Here is a 17,567-nt window from a genome sequence, read left to right on the forward strand (position 1 = left end):
AGAAAGTTGGGTCTGTAGCATGTGGCCTGGACTGTAGGGAAACCTCTGGCATCTCCTCTTCTTTTTAGTACTGCCTGAAACCCAGACGAAAAGATGTTCCCATCAGGAAACTGAATATGTAAAGAACAGAATGTAGGAACCAAACAGAGCCAGAAGTCTTGGCATTCTCCACAAGAGGTTGTTCATTATTTCACACTAGAATAATCTGATTTAATTATTACTTTCTGTCAGGAGACAAGAAAGCAGTTGGGTTTGGGGAAAAGGCATTTAACAAGGAGAACAAATCATAATTCTCTTAATCCTTTCTGCTTTAGCTCTATTTAATTACCAGTGTTCTGGAAGCAACTGCCAGTTAAAAACCATTTCCCATCTCATCCTTCTTTGATTGTTAATATATTCCCTTATTATTCATCTTTGAAGTCTGTGCCGCAAATCAACAATGTAAAAAGCTGTGCGACAAATAAATAAACAAACAAATAAATAGGTGCCTGTTGCTTTGGCAGCTGGAAGAATTTGTACTTCGTAACAGCAAATAATCCCGTCTATCCTACTTGCAGTGAAATAGGTGGAGAAATTAGTTTTAAGAAATGTGAAAAATTCCGACGATACCATAACACAGGAAAACATTTCTCTTGCCACAGTGGGCCACATGCTGAATGCTGCCCCTGCAGGTATCTGTTTGTGGTACAAGATGCTGTGAACCGTTGCAGAACTGTGGAGAGCCCGAATTAAGTTAACCCTTGTAGTGGTGTAGTAATGTATAGAAAGAGGGGAAAGTAGCTTTTTGTTTTTTAATTCTGATGAGTAACAGTCATGGCTAACATTTCAAGAAGTGGTGGTATAACATAACTCTGCCTTACCCAGTAGCAGGTCAAACCAGTGAGTGCAGAGAAAAGATGAGATTTACTTGAATGTGGCTTCTGGTAGGAGCTTATGCCAAGGTCTGTATGGAGGAAATTGAGTGCTGAAACTTAGGATGAATAGAAATTCTTCTCTTCCCTTCTCTTCCCTCCCTATCTTTATATATCACCACTCCACAAAGATTGCCAGGTAAATTTCCATTCAGGCTAAACCAGGGCCAAAACCTGTGTGATATTCTAAGAGTGGAGGTGCGACAAAACATGGCAAGGTAAAATGATGGTGTTTAGAATTCTAATACCTTGTTCCATTGCTATACTTCTCCTATTCTGTTTCCCCTTTTCCTATTTATAATTTCCCAGTACTCTTTAACAATTGAGCATGCCCAGTATCCATTCAATTGTGTTTTTGGATTCCCCTTCCATAAAGTTCTGCAAACTTTGGGCGGCCCCCGAGCCTCCTATTTGACTCTTCTCTTGCATGGATGAGATGTTTTGGCAGCATGTGCTATGCAAATCCATTTTGTTGGGGTTTTTTTGCAATGAAAAGCAATATAGATAAATAAGTAGATGGTACTATCAACTTGAAGAATGGAAATAGAATGGATGGTTCTGTCCATGGAGCACAGTATTAAAAAAAACGATGGATTTCACCGTTCGGATTTTAATTGTGATTTGTGATTCAGTCATCTCACGTAGAAAAAAATCAACTTGATGCTTTGTCTCTGTTATCTGTATTTCTCTATGCTAAAAAAAAACTTGACCTGTTGATTTAATGTAATAGTTGAAGACAAAAAGTCTTTGTTGATCTTAGATTTCCATGGTGCTTTCATTATCTTTTACCTGACTTGGCCATTTCATAAATGGTAGGTTGGAAGGGATGTATAGTCACTTGACCTACGACCATTAGATAATAGGCCAGTGTACTGTTTTAGATAACATGTTCTGTACCTTTTGAGACCGAAATACCAGGTATTCCTTTCAGATTGGTTGTAGTGTTGTTTGTGGGCTTGAAAGAGGGGAAAAACAATGAGTTATGGCTCTTGCTTCATGGCCACCAGCCCTTGGCTAGGATGGGTCATAGTGGGAGAAATTGCCCATAGACCAAGTTGGGGCTATGTAGTGAGACCATAGTGGGTACTCCCCATTTTGTTACCAAATTAAATTTTGCAAGACATAGGTTTCATGAGACTTGGTGAATTCTTCCAGTCTACCACAAAATCTAATGCATGGTCTTGTGATATTTAATTAAAAACTAGTGGTTTCTGTTAATGTTTTTCAAAGTCATATGACACTGATTCAATTTAAATGTGGTATCTTTAGCTATGACAAATGAGTGATGGTAGGCTGTTGAGGGTTTAAGGGGTAATTGTAGGAATCTGCCCAAGCAAAGATTTGGCCAATCCTGTCTTTCATATAATCATCTTATACAGCTGTGATTTTAATTGGAGCTGACCTGATCACAGTAGCCATCTTGTTAAAGGTCAAGTCTGCTCCCCCATGCCAGCAATTTTATAAGAATATCCATGACATGCTCTCACATGTTTCCAAGTGTGCTCACCAGTTTGAAAAGGTCAACAATCTCCTGTGAGATAGACGTGGACAAATTGCTTTCTTCTCATATTGTTCTCATATATATTTAGTTATCTAGTATTGATGTTCTGTTTATGTAAAATGTGCATTTATTTTTCTAAGCAGCTTTTCAGATATAGATAGATAGATAGATAGATAGATAGATAGATAGATAGATAGATAGATAGATAGAAACAAGTTTGAGGGAAGTTAGTCCAAGATACGTATACTAAACTCTTCTGTCCCTGATCAGAAGTGCCGTCAGTAGTAATCCAGGATTCAACCCTTCAAACAAGTTTTTCAGTGTACAGTACATACATATCCTTCACACAGTTCCCTTTTGGGGTAAGCATTCTTAAGCTTATCTCCTGGCTATACAGTATATAATTTCTTCCATCTGAAATTTCACCTAGCTTCTACATTGTACACTGTTCATTGAGCTGTCTTGAGAGTATGATTATGTTTACATTCTAGTTGATTGGATTAATGCCTTGGATGGCTGTTACTGATCCGGTTGTTTATTATTATTGTTTGAATTATAACTATTGGTTATAACATAGTGAATGGTGTTGGTGTAAATTAGATTTTTATTTCCTTTTTCTTATCACATGCCTTTAATTAATTTGGCATATTATTTCTTACTCCTTTTCGTCTACTGGTGCTTATCACAAAAGGGAATAGTGTCATGGCTAAGTATGTTGAAAAACATGGGGAGCTCTATTTGAAACAAAACAATAATTTAAAAGAATTCTGCTTACAGCAGACTCTATGTGAATGGATCGTAATTAGTTTGAGCAAATAGAAAGCTGGTTCCGCAGTTTCTCTCACTTTGCCCTTCTTATCTCTACATAATTTTGCATTGGTATGTTCAAAGATACCTGTAGTGGCCAAATGGGAGAGCAGGAGTGAATGAGTTTGCTAAAGTTACGTTTGTTGTTTGGTGATCACCCCTTTTTTTTGTTTGGCAGAACTCTTTGCTTTGCTAACAGACAAATAGATAAATAGGACAAAAGCAAATTTTCCTGCTGAGTACATTGGACCTCATGCACTTTATTCTTGTATTAATGGTCAGAATTCAGAATCGTAAAGCTAAAACCAATATTTTGTCAGCGTTTATGGACTCCAGCAGTGCTGCAGAATAGTTGGCAAGGGCAAAAATAAAGCTGTGAAGGTGGAAACTAGTTTCCTGGTCCCAAACTATAAAATATTTAATAGCGTTTTTTCACTCTCACACTGAACTAGAGTTGTCCAGGTCATAAATCTGCCTGTTGGTATATCAGTGACCTGCTATTTTTTAAAATCTGTTCCACCACTCCTTAATGTGGAATAGAGGTACCTTATCTTATGCCCTTCAGAAATTCAGACTGCAATGTTCATAGTCCCTGGCCATTAACGGTAATGGCTGGAACTGATGGAAATTGAAGTTCAAAATGTTTTGAGGGTACCAGTTTCCCTACTTCTGGCCTTAGTCTGCTTTTTAAAAGTTGAAAATACCCAACATTGTGCTTTTTTACCACCTGCTTGATGGTTATTCTTTTATCCAGAGCCAATGGTGGCTAAGAGGTTTACTAGGATCAACAAAAATTGCCCCAAACAATATGCAGAGTTTTGAGTTTTTCAGGATTCTTCATCAGGTAAGACATTACAGTAAGCAAAATTCTGAAAATGCAAAACCTTGCATGTTCTTTTGAATCACTTTGATTCCAGTGAAGATATTACCCAACTATAATATTTTTCCCCCATGAACCAACATGGCTACACATGCTGTTTGGGAAAATACATACTTGTTTTTTATGTATTCTTTTCCTACAAATAGGACATCTGGGTTTATTACCTTGCTGCTAAATCCTGTTTTTCCTGTTTAGGTTAGCTTATGCTTCATGCCACAAATTTAATGTAACATGTTGCCTTGTATATCAGCAGTTCGTTATACATCCATGTTTGTATACGATGTTACCCTAACCCAGACAGCAGCAGCTGCAGAAGTGAATGCCGTTAATCAACAAGCATTATAATATCAATCACCTTCCCCTTTTGCCTTTTGAAAGGTTAATGAAGGGCATAATGGTCCATGGAAAACCATCACAGAAGGATGTTTTTTCCCTTCCCTCCTGAATACAGTGGGGGGAAAAAAAGGTTAATCACCTAGATCCATGGGTTGATGGAAGATAGAATAGGAGCTACGGGTCCCTGGGTGATTTTCAGTAGATTGGCAAAGATGTCAGATTCACAACTGTTTACCAAAATTATTTCAGTTTAAATAGGATGGGAACTGTAACTTGTGACATTCTGAGCCTCTACTCCAAAAATGTCACAGCTTTGCTTTTTACATTATTGATTTTCTTTATTCCACTTGGAGGAAAAAATAGACTGGTATTTTGGAGTGAATTGCTAACTCTAAGACTTTGTCCAGCATCCCTATGCCAGACAAAGCATTGTTCCATTATGTAACAGGATTCTACTGTAATTTGCTTCTTGGAGGGTCAAATTATTCATGGGTTCTTCCACTTATGCCTTTCATTGCTCTTGCCTCTGAAGATGTCAGCTCACAAAGACTAAATGGTTAAAGTATGACTTGTGGGACCATGGGACTGCATCTTCTCATCTCCTAGAGTACTGGAAGATCCCCATAGTTTTGGGTACAGATGAAGCTGTCAGGATGAGCACCTGTTTTAAAGTTTGTTTATCGCAGGTTTTGCATTATTTGTCTTCATTGAGGATTTTAACCATTCACACTGTGCGTTTCCTGTTAGTTTTGTTTGTGATATTGCATCTGAGCTCTGTGATCCTCCACCATCTCATTCCCTTGAAGAACATTGTTAATGACTGATGGTAGTAAGCAGAATAGGACCACATATCCAGGGAGAATAATCTATTCTTTGTTTACAAAGGAAAAAAGTAGTCTGGTGACTGGAGAGGTTAATTGTTAAAACATACAGCAGCATATGGAAAAGATTATACTATAAAGTTTGCATACTATGTGGAAGAAATAATTAATAAAGAATCCAATCTCCTGCTTTGATTATTGCATTTATCAGTTGTCCTAATGTTGAAACCTGTCAGAATGACAAGCAAAATAAAACATGTGCAATGCTATTTTGGTTAATTTAATTTAATTTAATTTTTATTTATTTATTTATTTTGTATATGTATTCTGGATATTTTGTTACGTTATGAAGTTTTGTTGTTATGGTCATTAAGTGCTAGGAGTTCTTAGGAATTACAATGGTATACAAAATTGCTTAATCAGTCAGAAACAAAATGTTGAAATCAGTACAAAATAAAATTGCTTAAAAACAAACACAGAATGAAACTACAGCAACAGAAGCAGAGGTAAATGTAGGAATCAACAATTTTAAAAATAGCTTTGATTTGGAACTTTTTAAAAAAGCAAGCAACAAGCATAAATATCAACAAATTCGTCCCAATTTACAAAGCCTGGTAGATGTAAAATGACCAACCACACTTTTTAGTCTGTTGAAAAACCAGTGTCTAGGCTGGCTGGGGAATTCTGGGAGTTGAAGTCCACACATCTGAAAGTGGCCAAGCTTGAAAAACACTGGTCTAGAGAACTGTTTTCTAGGGAAGTAGTATTTTGCAGTTGAGGACTACCACAAAAAAGAGTAGTCATAAGTAGCCACATATTAGATCTCAATAGAAGAACTGAGAGTGGTAATTTTGGGCATGGCCAAGTACCTCTGAGAAGAGCACCCCTCTCCCCCAAGCAGTGGTTGTAAATTTACGGAGGTGTGTAAAAGAATGCAGCATGCATCATAACAAATGGTTGTCTTCAGAGAGAACATGCTGTACAAACAAATTGTTACTGTGATATTTATTGTTGGTTTGCACTTACCTCTCCTCATCTTCACCTTCCAATGCTTATGTTCACAATGACCTTGAGAAGCAAGGGGATGCATTGGACTCCAGTCCCCATTGTTTGCCAGCAGTGCTGTGGCCTGATCATTGTTTAACTTGATACAAATTTTTATTGCAAGCAGAAATAAGGTGGTGTTTTCCAAGGCAGACTAAGGATGTTTCTCGCATTTTACTGCTGCCCTTAATTTCCATGCCTTTGGCTACTCAAAACTTGCACTGGTCTTCTTGTTGTGTGGGCTGAAGAAATCTATGCCACAATGTCATTACAAGTAGAAATTGAAGTTCAGCTAGGAGCCTCCTGTTTCACTAAAGAGAGAGAACTTATCCTTGCTGCCTTATTCCTTTGTGGGCAGTCCAAAGAGAGTCATTCATAGTTGGAGTTCCAGTTTAGATCCTTTAGAGGCCCAAGGAGAACAAGAAACGTCATTTTCTTTATTCTGCATGGGTGGTATAATATTAAGGTGTCCACTCTGACATTTTCTTTAAAGCTCTAACAAAGAATATTTGGAACAGTTACAACTCACATTTTGACCTAGTCAGGCACCTATGAAACTTTCTGGTGAACCTCCATTTTGCTGGATGCTAAGATTATAATTTATCTTATTTTTGTTGGTACATTGAAGAAGCTTATCTATTCTGGAAGCAGAATTGCATTCCTGAGCTGCTGCCATTTTACTATTGATTGAGTTGTCATTATTCACATGGAAAGCCAGTGTGGTACAGTGTTTTGTGTTGGAGGAAGACTGGAGATATGCTGATTTGAATCCCCTTTCAGCCATATTGCTCTTTGCTGATCTATAGCCGTTGTCCCTCTCTGTATCCAACTGACCTTGAATAGTTTCCATGAGGATTAAAGTGTGACAGAATATGACCTCCAAGGCTGTGGTTAGCTTTTGGGAAAAAAACGGAATATAAGTGTAAAAAATGGGATAAGGCTTACTGGTCCAGTGGCTCCTCCTTGATGCTTATGTTTTGCCTAAGAATATTCTCAAATATTCTTTCTTGCCACAGAAATGCAATGAAGGAAGAAAAAAACAGAATTCTTACTTACTTTGTTTGATAATGCTTTCTTTTCCATAGGTAGAGTAAAAATGTTATAAGGTAATATGAAAGCTGGACTTCCATTTTTTTGCCCTTTCTCTCAGTTCCTGTTCCAAATATGATTTTCCAACTCTTTGCATTGACCTTGTCAAGTTCAATTTAGTAACTACAGGTAGTCCTTGACTTGCGACCATTCATTTAGCAACTGTTTGAAGTTACAACGGTGCTGAAAAAAGTGAATTACGACCTGTCCTCGTACTTAACGACCGCCTCAGCGTCCCTGCAGTCATGTGATCAAAATTCGGGCATTTGGCAACTGGCATGTATTTACGACAGTTGCAGTGTCCCAGAGTCATGTGATCGCCATTTGCAACCTTCCCAGCTGGCCTCCGACAAGCAAAATCAATGGGGGACCATGTGATTCACTTAATGACCACGTGATTTGCTTAACCACAAAATGTTGTAAAATCGTGTGTGGTCACATGATGCCTCGCTTAACGGCTGCACTGCTTAAACAATTAATTTTACGGTCTCTATTGTGGTTGTAAGTCAAGGACTACCTGTATTTTCTGCAGGAGATGGACATTCCCTTCCTAAAATAGCCTAATAAAACAGTTTACTTTTGTTCTTTGGAATGTTATAGAAAATGTGTTTAAAACATGTTTGCTTTTTCAGTGAACCCAGAAGGTATGTTTTTTTTTTTTACCTGTGACATTTCAGTCTTTCTTTAAGCTTCTGTTGTACTTATTTTTTATTTTATTCCTATACTGAGCAGAACTTCCTTATCTTTTAAAATGAAGTGGGAATGCAGATACCCATTTGCTAGTGGTTGGTTGACATGTGACCCAGATTTGCCCTGTGAGATCACTTGGCCTCTTTTCTTCCTGCTTTCAGGTGGAAGCTAAAGAAATTACTGTTCTGCAAAATAGGTGCCAAGAGCACTTGTGTTTTTTCCAGTTTTTTATCTTGTGGATGCAACTGCATTTTATTAAATAGGGCTGGGATGCACTTTGAACACAAATAGGTGCTCCTTAAACCTGATGCATCTTTTTCAAGGTATTGCATTGCAGCTGCAGAGGGAACTTTCACAATTCCAGGAAAAACCCAGATGCTTTAAGGAGTTGCGGACAGTGCCTGTGTAAATGCTTCATGGTTTTTAAACCATCTTTTTGCCTTCAGCTCCAAAGCTTTATCATTAACTTAGTTCATGGTTCAGTCATTGACTGGATTCTCACATTGATTTAAGCCATAATGCAGTATGATTGGTTTAGGCTTAGCATGTTGTGTGAACTCAACTATTGTGGACTGTAAACTATGGTTTATAGTTTATCACAGTGCATGAATTTAGCCACCATGATTCATCAAATCACCGTTAAAGCAAACTATGGCTTAGTTCAGTGTATGAAACCACATTTTGACTTCTTGATTTTTAACTCTATTGGGAGGTCCTAGTTATGGGAGAAGAAGGTAGGAATGTTAACAATGTATTAAAAACAAACTGTACATTAAAAGAAATTCTATTGCTATCACTTACAAAGCTATTCATGGTCTGGAGAATTAAGGCCTTTAAATACATCCTTACAAATAGAGGTTCCTCAGCTTCTGAGCCCTTGATTTGAGCTCTTCTTGATGCATTCTGCACTGTTGCTTTCCATTTGCCAAGCCAATAATCTAACCTTATTCATATCCTTCATCAACCCCCTTTTTAAAAATCAAACCAGTTCCTCAACTGGTCATTTATATATTATATTTGTGTCTTGTCTTCCCATCCTCTGGCAACTGACAACAGTTTTGCTAAGCTGCGGGTGATTGGTTTGCTGAGACTGACATCTGGGATACACTAGAGCAGCGTCTTGTTAATTATGGTAGTTTTGGCCACTTCACCTTCTTTATCCAATCACTTTTCTTGTTCTGTCTGGTTTGTCTTCTCTACTAGGTCTGGATAATTTGTTGTACATCACATGCATGTTATGAGCCATGATGTTTTTGAGATGATTACCTGTCTGTTCCATTGTTATTAGGAAGAAGTCAAAAGGGCACAGTTCAGTTTGTGATGTCAAGAGCTTTATCTTGGGGGAGGTCACCAGAAACACGTTCCACATTAAAACAGGGGCAAGGGAGAAGGTTTTGTTAGAATCTGATGTCTCACTCATATTTGCTTCTGCAAAAACCCTTTCTTTTCCCCTCCTCCTCATTCAACATGACCTGTCTCTCAACTTAGTCCTTGTCTATTTCATTTCCCCTCTCATTTTCCTCATGCCCCAGTTACTCTCTGTGCCTTCCTTTGTTCCCAGCTATTTCATTTGCTCAGTCCTGTGATCTATTTTTTTCTCTCTGATTTGACAATTTCTAAACTCTGGGTTTCCCAACATTTCATTGAATTTTACAGAATGGTCTATTTTGTTAGCAAAAATATATTGGCTGCATGAAATAAGTTGCATTGCAGGCAGCATGAACTGCTTTAGTGTGACCTACCTGGAAAGGGAGGTCTGGGTTCTGAGGGTATATTGAAAAAATGGGAATAGACATTTTTATATAGCAAAATTTACGTGAAATGTTCACACATGGACTACTCCATCCTGTGTGCAGAAAGGTCATCTCATTCATTTGTGCCAAGTGCTAAATTTGGCCTTTGGGTGAGACAAGAACAACATTTAATTTAATAATTGTATTTAATATAGTAACATATTTAATAATGTGCTTAAACATATCCCTCCTGGCTTTATTTTTTTCCTCTTCTGTTATGTCAAACATGTAACAGCAATGTTTGGAAAGGCTCTGGGATCTGTGCCCAAAGTTGCAGTTTCTGCACCTCTATTTTAGCCTGGTATTATATAAGAACCTCCTGCAGCCTGATGTCCTTTAGATGTATTGGGACTGCAAATGCAGATTTTACAGCAGGTGTGAAAGCTAGTTCTGGCAAATTAGCTGACAGTCTGAAACCAACAACCTGAAACCAGACAAGTTCATTACCATAACAAGGAACCAGTGGAAGGGAAGTCTCTAGCTTATTGCACTGCGTAGGTGGGAGAAAGAGGTACAAAGATTAATTGAATTAATCTTGAATTAATTATAAATGGGGTTTGCATTTTATCCTTGACAATCACTGGAATTCTTTCAGGGTGGTTTCTCTGGGTCTTGCTGTAAACTTCTTACATATCAGTGTCCGTGAACTGCTGCCTGCTAAACCTAATAGCGAGGTTTGGAAAGGTTCTTAAATGCTCCATGGAGTTGGACTGTGGTCTTTCCCACCTTCTGCTGCCTGGTCATTTAAATGGAGATGCCAGCCATTCAATCTGGGAATGTTTTCTTGCAAAGCAAGGACCCTGCCACAGAGCTACAATTACACATATTAGTCTGCAGGCAAGAGCTGTTTCTCAGTGTATGCTCCGCTGGGCATGTGTTCAGTCAGGGGTAAAACTTAAGACCTTAATTATTTTTATGCTGATTTTATTATTAATTGATATCCAGAGTTGCTTATAATTAAATCTGTCATGGAGCTTGAGTTGATTCAGTAGGAAGGCTGACTTTCTGGGGCTTTTAAGTTAAAACACAATTACCTTTACTAAATACCCACAAATCTAGGACCTATGTCGACTGGTGGCATTTCAATTCACCCCAAAAGCCCTCCAGAACAATTCCATTTTGCCTAACTTCTGTAAGTTGCATATGTATCTAGTTTCATTTACTGAGCACAGGAAAAACTTTCTAGATCAGCCAATCCAAAGCTATGCCTTCCAGATGTGTGGTATGCTGGCTGAGAATCCAACACACATCTGGAGGACTCTATTTTGTTTGAGGCTGTTCCGTGCTGTAACAGATGCAGGCTAAGTTGAGCCAAAGTAGCTAGCTGGGGCAACTATGCAAATAAAGATAGGAAGGAAAGGTTTTAGACAGAAAGACCAGAAAATAAGTAGATAAACCAACAGATAGTGAAATCTAGATGAAAATTAAAGACTTGTGTTAACTACTTGTTTTGTCTTGGCTTAATCTGGAAGTATTTGTGGTTAGGCCAAGTTAGGAAGAATCAAGCCTCCAAGTGTGAAATCTGTTGAGTGGCTAATTTGTGATTATTAATATACAGACCACCTCCTCCTGTGGTTCTTGTTAAAGGGAAGCAGATACACGCAAGATCATAAGATCAGCTCTTCATACTAATGATACAGCATCTGAATGTTGCCTTCATATGTCTGGGAAAGGACATGATAGTTGCTCCAGTTTCATAATATGCTAAGTATGTTATTGGCTCAAAAAGATGGAAGAATAAGCAGTAGAAGTGTTAGTAAATGGCACTTTCTTGTGAAAACTCTTTGAAGACAACTTATTATGCAATTTGTGGTCGCCAGAAAAGTCCCATTTGTGTTATGCTTTCTGGTCTTTGCAAGCATACGTTTTGTGTATGTTTCCTGATGATGCAAGTAGGAAATAGTGTGGTTGCAGAACATCAAAGTGTCCTTTCTAAAGTCTCCTTTAAGCACACTAAATTTTTTTCTGTATCTCTTAAATGATTAAGCATAGGAATTCCAAATGAATGCAGGCACTTGAATTCCAAATTCTAGGCTCAGAGGTTCCAGACAGATGCAGCCATTCATGCTTTCCTAAAGGGACTGCTTTGTGCAATTTCTTGTAGAAATTTCTCTGGGGCCTTTTAAGCTAGTAGTGCTTTTATTTATCTCAGCACTTTTTGGATATTAACATACGATCATCAAAAAAAAAAAATCTCAAGTACAGTAAAAGATAGTATCTCGAAATCTGGCACAACTTCTAGCTCTTTCCCTTAGAAGTTGCATCGTAGCTTTTCCATAATTCAGCGCTCTCACCCAGCCCTAATCCTCAAAACAGAATCAAAGTCTGCTCAAGAAGATCAAAACAATTAATGTAATTAACCAGGAAGATGATGAGCTGGGAATGTCCTAAATAAGTAGCTTCCCCTGCAATTAATGTATTTCACAATATTCCCACATTCCCAACATTTCCTGGCAATGGGTACCATAGTGAATGAGTCATGAAATACCCTTTTACCAGAAGGCAAAATGGTGAGGTTAAAAGAAAATTGAGTAATTCAAGAAGTTAGGACAGAAATAAAGTCTTCACCACAAAGACCTAGTCATGTGCTTCTCAGCACAAAGGTCACAAAATTACCTTATTTTTCAAAGGCAATTAGTGATGCTATGAGGAAATGCATGCACAAGCAAAATGCACACGTGATATTCCTACCCCCATTCTACTACCACTTCCTACCCACATCTCGAGCCAAGGTTGCATGCAGGGCTGTCAACATCTGCAAGAAGGTGATGATACAAACAACAGGGGAAGGGCTCAGATTGTGATGCCACACCTGCCCTCTTGCAGACCTCTCCTTGCAGATGTCACTTGATATGGATCACCCAAGAGAAAACTAAGGCAGAATATACTCTGTCTTAAAACAAGGTAGCATTAAAATCTACCAAGGTTGGGAAATCTGACTGCCATCAAGAGAGTTGTCTGCAGGTGTAGAAGACTTTTTATACTTCAAGAATAATATCAAAACAGTGGGGTTCAGAAAACGAGTTCAAGGTTTTGAGAGTCACATTAAGTTTCATGGGGCTTCCTTAAAACAGTGATATCTTTTTCTTAGGCTTGGGTGGGCTCTAATGTTTTACTGAGATTTTGTGGTTGTGCAGTCCAGACATGGTAGCCCTGCTCTTGGATGAAATAGTCCCAGATAAGTGGGTGCCTACTTAGATAAAGCATTCTAGGTGCCATAGAATATTTCATTGCACGGTATGTCAGTTGGCTGTTGAAGTCTGCACCAAATACTCTGCTAAGTGTTGATGGGCAAATTCTGTTAAATAAATCACATTCTGTATCCTTATCAGAGCATGAAGAAAGATGGGATATGTGGAAGGACAAATTAGTACAGGTTGAAAAGTCCAAATTGGAAAGGCACGGGGTAGACTGAGATTCTGGTAACTAAGCAAGGAGAATCAAATGGGCCAGGCTGTAATGTAGGTTCAATAAATAATTTCTTACACAGTTCTCATGCTTCCTCGTTCTTCCTTATGACCATGCAACTGCTTTGATGTAGCCCAGAAATCCTTCCACTTGTCTGCTTCCTCTTCCTTATTTTTGCTTTGTTAGTTCAGTTATCACCTTTCTGGTGTCCTCAAGATATGTTGGATTACAGTGCTTATCCTTTGCAAGATGATGGAAGCTGTATTTGCAGGACACCAGGTAGTTGATATCTACTCTAAGTTTTTGATTGTATGTATTCAACAGGCTCTTGGATAAGTTATCTAATCTTCCAAAACACCAAATGCCTTGCAGACAGAAGGGTAAATAAGCCATTCCTTGGTCATCTCTTAAATGGATTATAGTATTTATTCTCTGTATTCATAGTAGCCCAAATGGTAACTTTGCTGGAATAGCCTTGCTCCTTTGGGAATTAGAGTGGAGACTTTGGACTCTGCCAATTCATAGGTATGTGTGTAGATACAAGCCTTGTGATCTGAAATTGGGGGCTGTTGGTGGGAACAAAGGCTGTGTAAGTGTAGACCACAGAACCCTCTCCAGGCACAGAACAGCATAAAGCTATAGCAGGTCAGATAGAATGTTGTTGGCCAGGCACGGGATAAATACTTTTGCCTTAGATTTCCTGCACTTGGAGCAAGCTCCACAATTTTAGCATTGTACCCAGGAACCCAAAGCCAGAGATCACAGGCAGCAGATCTAGACTGGGATACATTTACGTATAACCCTGTCTTGCCTCAGTGGGTCTGATCTGCATTATTCCACTGTGAGTAAAGACACTGGGAGAGAAGTGTGCAAAGTCATCTCAGATTACTTTATGGTCATCATAATGGTATAAACTTGGGTAGAAGAAGAATTATAGCTTGTAGGGAATCTGAGTTAACCGGCCCCCTTCTTGTTTTGTCACTGAGGAACAAGGTCTTGGTACAAAGTGGTCTTGGTACATCAAATGTGTGAAACCACAGATGGTGTAATTCTACTTAGCCCAACCTAGTATCCTCTGAATGTATTGGACTACAGGCCCAACTAATTATGAGAATTAAAGATTGACCTTTCTGGAAAGTTGGGTAGGGTTGTCTTAATGCCATCAACCTCAGATTTATAGTATTGAACCTATAAATCATAGTATATCCAGCCCCATAGGATTCTCTGATGAATAAAGGTGTTACTTTCTTCTTTCTTGTGCTGCATCTACTGTCATGGATTGTGTCTGCTGTCAGTGAAAATTGTTCTGTAGAGATGCTATCTATTTATGAGCATTATTATCTGGTACCGTAATTGTTTACTTCTCTTGTGTTCAGTCTATAGTGGGGAAATTGCCTGTGTTGGTTTTTATCAGAGGAGACATGGCCAAATTGGTAGTGACGCTTCTGTGCGTGATAAAGATTGACCCAGAACTGTAATATGAAATAGGCTTGCAGCATGCAGTAAATGAAGAGTTCTGATACAGCTCTCTGTGTGGCTGGCTGATGTCTAGATGGATTTAAATAAAGGAGCATGCAAGCTGTTCCCCTTTTATCTGTCTGGGAATGAAATATTTATATATTTAGATTAGCTGGTGGCCTAGAAGAGATTTAGAGATCACCCAACCTAGCCATCTTCTGTACCCTGATTAATGTATTTCTTGAAAAATACCTTGATTATTCAGGTAAAAGAGTTCACCTGCAAGAAATTATTTTTTAATTTATTGGATGACACTAGTCCCTTGGGATGGAATACTGTGGTTTTTGTACAGCACAGCCCATTATCACAATAATTCTTACAACAACTCTGTGAATGTAACTTATCATTCCTATATTTGGGCTTATGATGTAGGTTTTAGGGAATTTTCTCCTCCTTGTACTCAAGAGATTATTGAACATGACTAGTTGAGAGATGATTGGCTTGTCTGTAGCTTCATAATTCAATCTTTCCAAGTTTCTCGTCATCCACATGTTTTGGAATTGCAGTTTGTGGAATTTCCAGTTGATATGTCTATTGTGTATGAGATCTTAAATCGTAGCCCCAGAGGGACTCAGGTTGAGGAAGGAAGCTCTACAAGATTTGAGGTTAAGATTAGATTCGATTGAGCATTTTGAGTTCTTACAGTTATTGCATAATTCTAGGTTATTATATAACACTTTAGGAAATGGGCAATAGAAAAATAATAGCACATAACTTATATTCTTCAACTAAATATGAGGTAGTATCCCAGATACTAAGACAATGCATAGTTTCTCTCTTAGCTGCTACGCTGTGCCAGCTCTCCAAATAATATCTTACGGGTACCATTTTCCATTGGCTTATCTGCCTAGGATCCCCCTTGTCCCCTTTCTACCTAGGTGGTAGACTACTGAGGGAGCAAAGTGGATTGTCCTTGAAGGATTGTATTTTTCAGTGCTTCCTTCTGTTAACAAAGGCCCGTTGGCAGCCTGTATGATGAGTTAGGGAACCTTTTCCCAAGTGTGACAGTGGTATGAAGTAGCAAGCATCAAACTTCAATTGTCCCTCCCTGCAATGTGAATGGTACAAAGAGGTGCTGTGATGGGAGTGAGTCACCCAACACTCCTGTGCAGCAAGTGGAAGATTCATCTCCATCTCACTTATTTTGTTGCTGGTTACAAGCTTGGAAAGGAGAACATGCAGTGACACATTCAGTGAAGGGGAGCCTACCTCTCTGGTTAACTGGTTTCATAGGTGAACTGTTCTTACCCTTAGGAAATCTTTCTTAACATTGAGCTGGATAGTTCAGTGTTCTCAACCTTGGCCACTTGAAGATGTGTGGACTTCAACTCAGTGTGGACTTCAACTCAGACATGCTGGCTGGGGAATTCTGGGAGTTGAAGTTCACACATCTTCAAGTGGTCAAGATTGAAAAACACTGGGATAGTTATTTTGACTCTAAATGAGCCATAGCCCTATAAACAAGCCCAAAGATAGTCTGCATTAATAAAAAAATCATAGTTACTTTGATCTTATCAAAGACTTTATTTGTATGTTTGCAGATCTGGGAGTAGCATTCCCTTTTGGGAAACAAAGGTTTTCTGAAGACTGTTGTGTGTGAAACCAGAACTAAGAATTAAATGGGGGTTTTGTGCCTTCAGGTCAGTTTTTGACTCCCGGCGATTGCCTGGACTAGTCCCTGCAGTTTTCGTGGCAAGATTTCAGAAGTGGGTTGCCATTGCCTCTTTCCTAGGGCTGAGAGAGAGTGACTGGCCCACGGTCACCCAGCTAGCTTTGTCCCTAAGGCAGGACTAGAACTCACAGTTTCCCGGTTTCTAGCCTGGTGCCTTAACTACTACATCAAACTGGCTCTCTCTCTACTTCTTAAGTAGAAGTTACTGTATTTTCGGGGGGATTTGAAGACCTGGCTCTGCCATCTGGCCTGGGGCGGGGAGGGAGGATATCAAAAATGGGGTTGGCTGGCAGCCTGGTGTGGCCTCTATTGGCCTCTTGGATTTTTTAGCCTTTTTATCTTTCTCTTTGTAACTTTGGTTTTATAATCTTTTAATTATGTATTGCCGATTTTAGTTTGTTGTAAGCCTCCCAGAGTCCCCCATTGTGGGGAGATGGGCGGGGACAAGTCAAATAAATAACAATAACAACAACAACAATAATAATAATTTTCCCTTCTTTACAAACAAATGAAACTGCCTTGAAGACTCACGTGTAAATGAAACTCTGGCCTTATTTTATACTGACGTGCAAATGTGGTGTGTACTAAAGCAGTCATTTCCCAGAAGTTGGTGGTTATTATTTTTAAGTCATTTTCTGCAGCAGTAATAAAACATCCTAAATACAGGTACAGCCTATCCCATTTTAAAGGACAGTGATTTATACCACCTAACTCACCTTTGTGGCCTCTTCAAAAGGTCAAGTGTTATGTCAGCCAACTGTGAAATATGAAACCCTTTCTAATTCTGCACCTGTGGTTGATCCTCTGTGTGTGTGTGTTTCTTCCAGACATTTCTGCTACAAATATAAATTCACAACCCTGTCCTTGTATTCCTAGTGGACGCAGCAGTTTTCGGAACTCATTTTCTTTTCTGCAGAGTTGGTCCCAGTTGGGAACACAAAATATCTGGAATTAATAAATCCATTACTTGTTTAAAATTCACCTTGTTGTTTTCTTTACAAAAAAGTAACAGCAAACCTTAATGACGCTGAAAGTTGCTGGCCAGAAATGGTTGATGCTTCAGCGGTTCGAGTCCAGCCTTCACGTTAAACAGGGTG

General features: G+C 38.8%; 1 protein-coding gene across 12 annotated transcripts in view; it reads left to right on the forward strand.

The window, feature by feature from the left end:
* The window catches only part of TNIK (TRAF2 and NCK interacting kinase), a 298,380-nt gene that overhangs the window by 10,508 nt on the left and 270,305 nt on the right, over window positions 1-17,567 (forward strand). The gene's annotated exons all lie outside the window — the stretch shown is intronic.

This window comes from Python bivittatus, unplaced genomic scaffold (assembly GCF_059951505.1).
Source record: "Python bivittatus isolate LINGU-HERP-01145 unplaced genomic scaffold, Pbiv_v1 ctg000980_np1212, whole genome shotgun sequence".
In the NCBI taxonomy this organism is placed as follows: Eukaryota; Metazoa; Chordata; class Lepidosauria; order Squamata; family Pythonidae; genus Python; species Python bivittatus.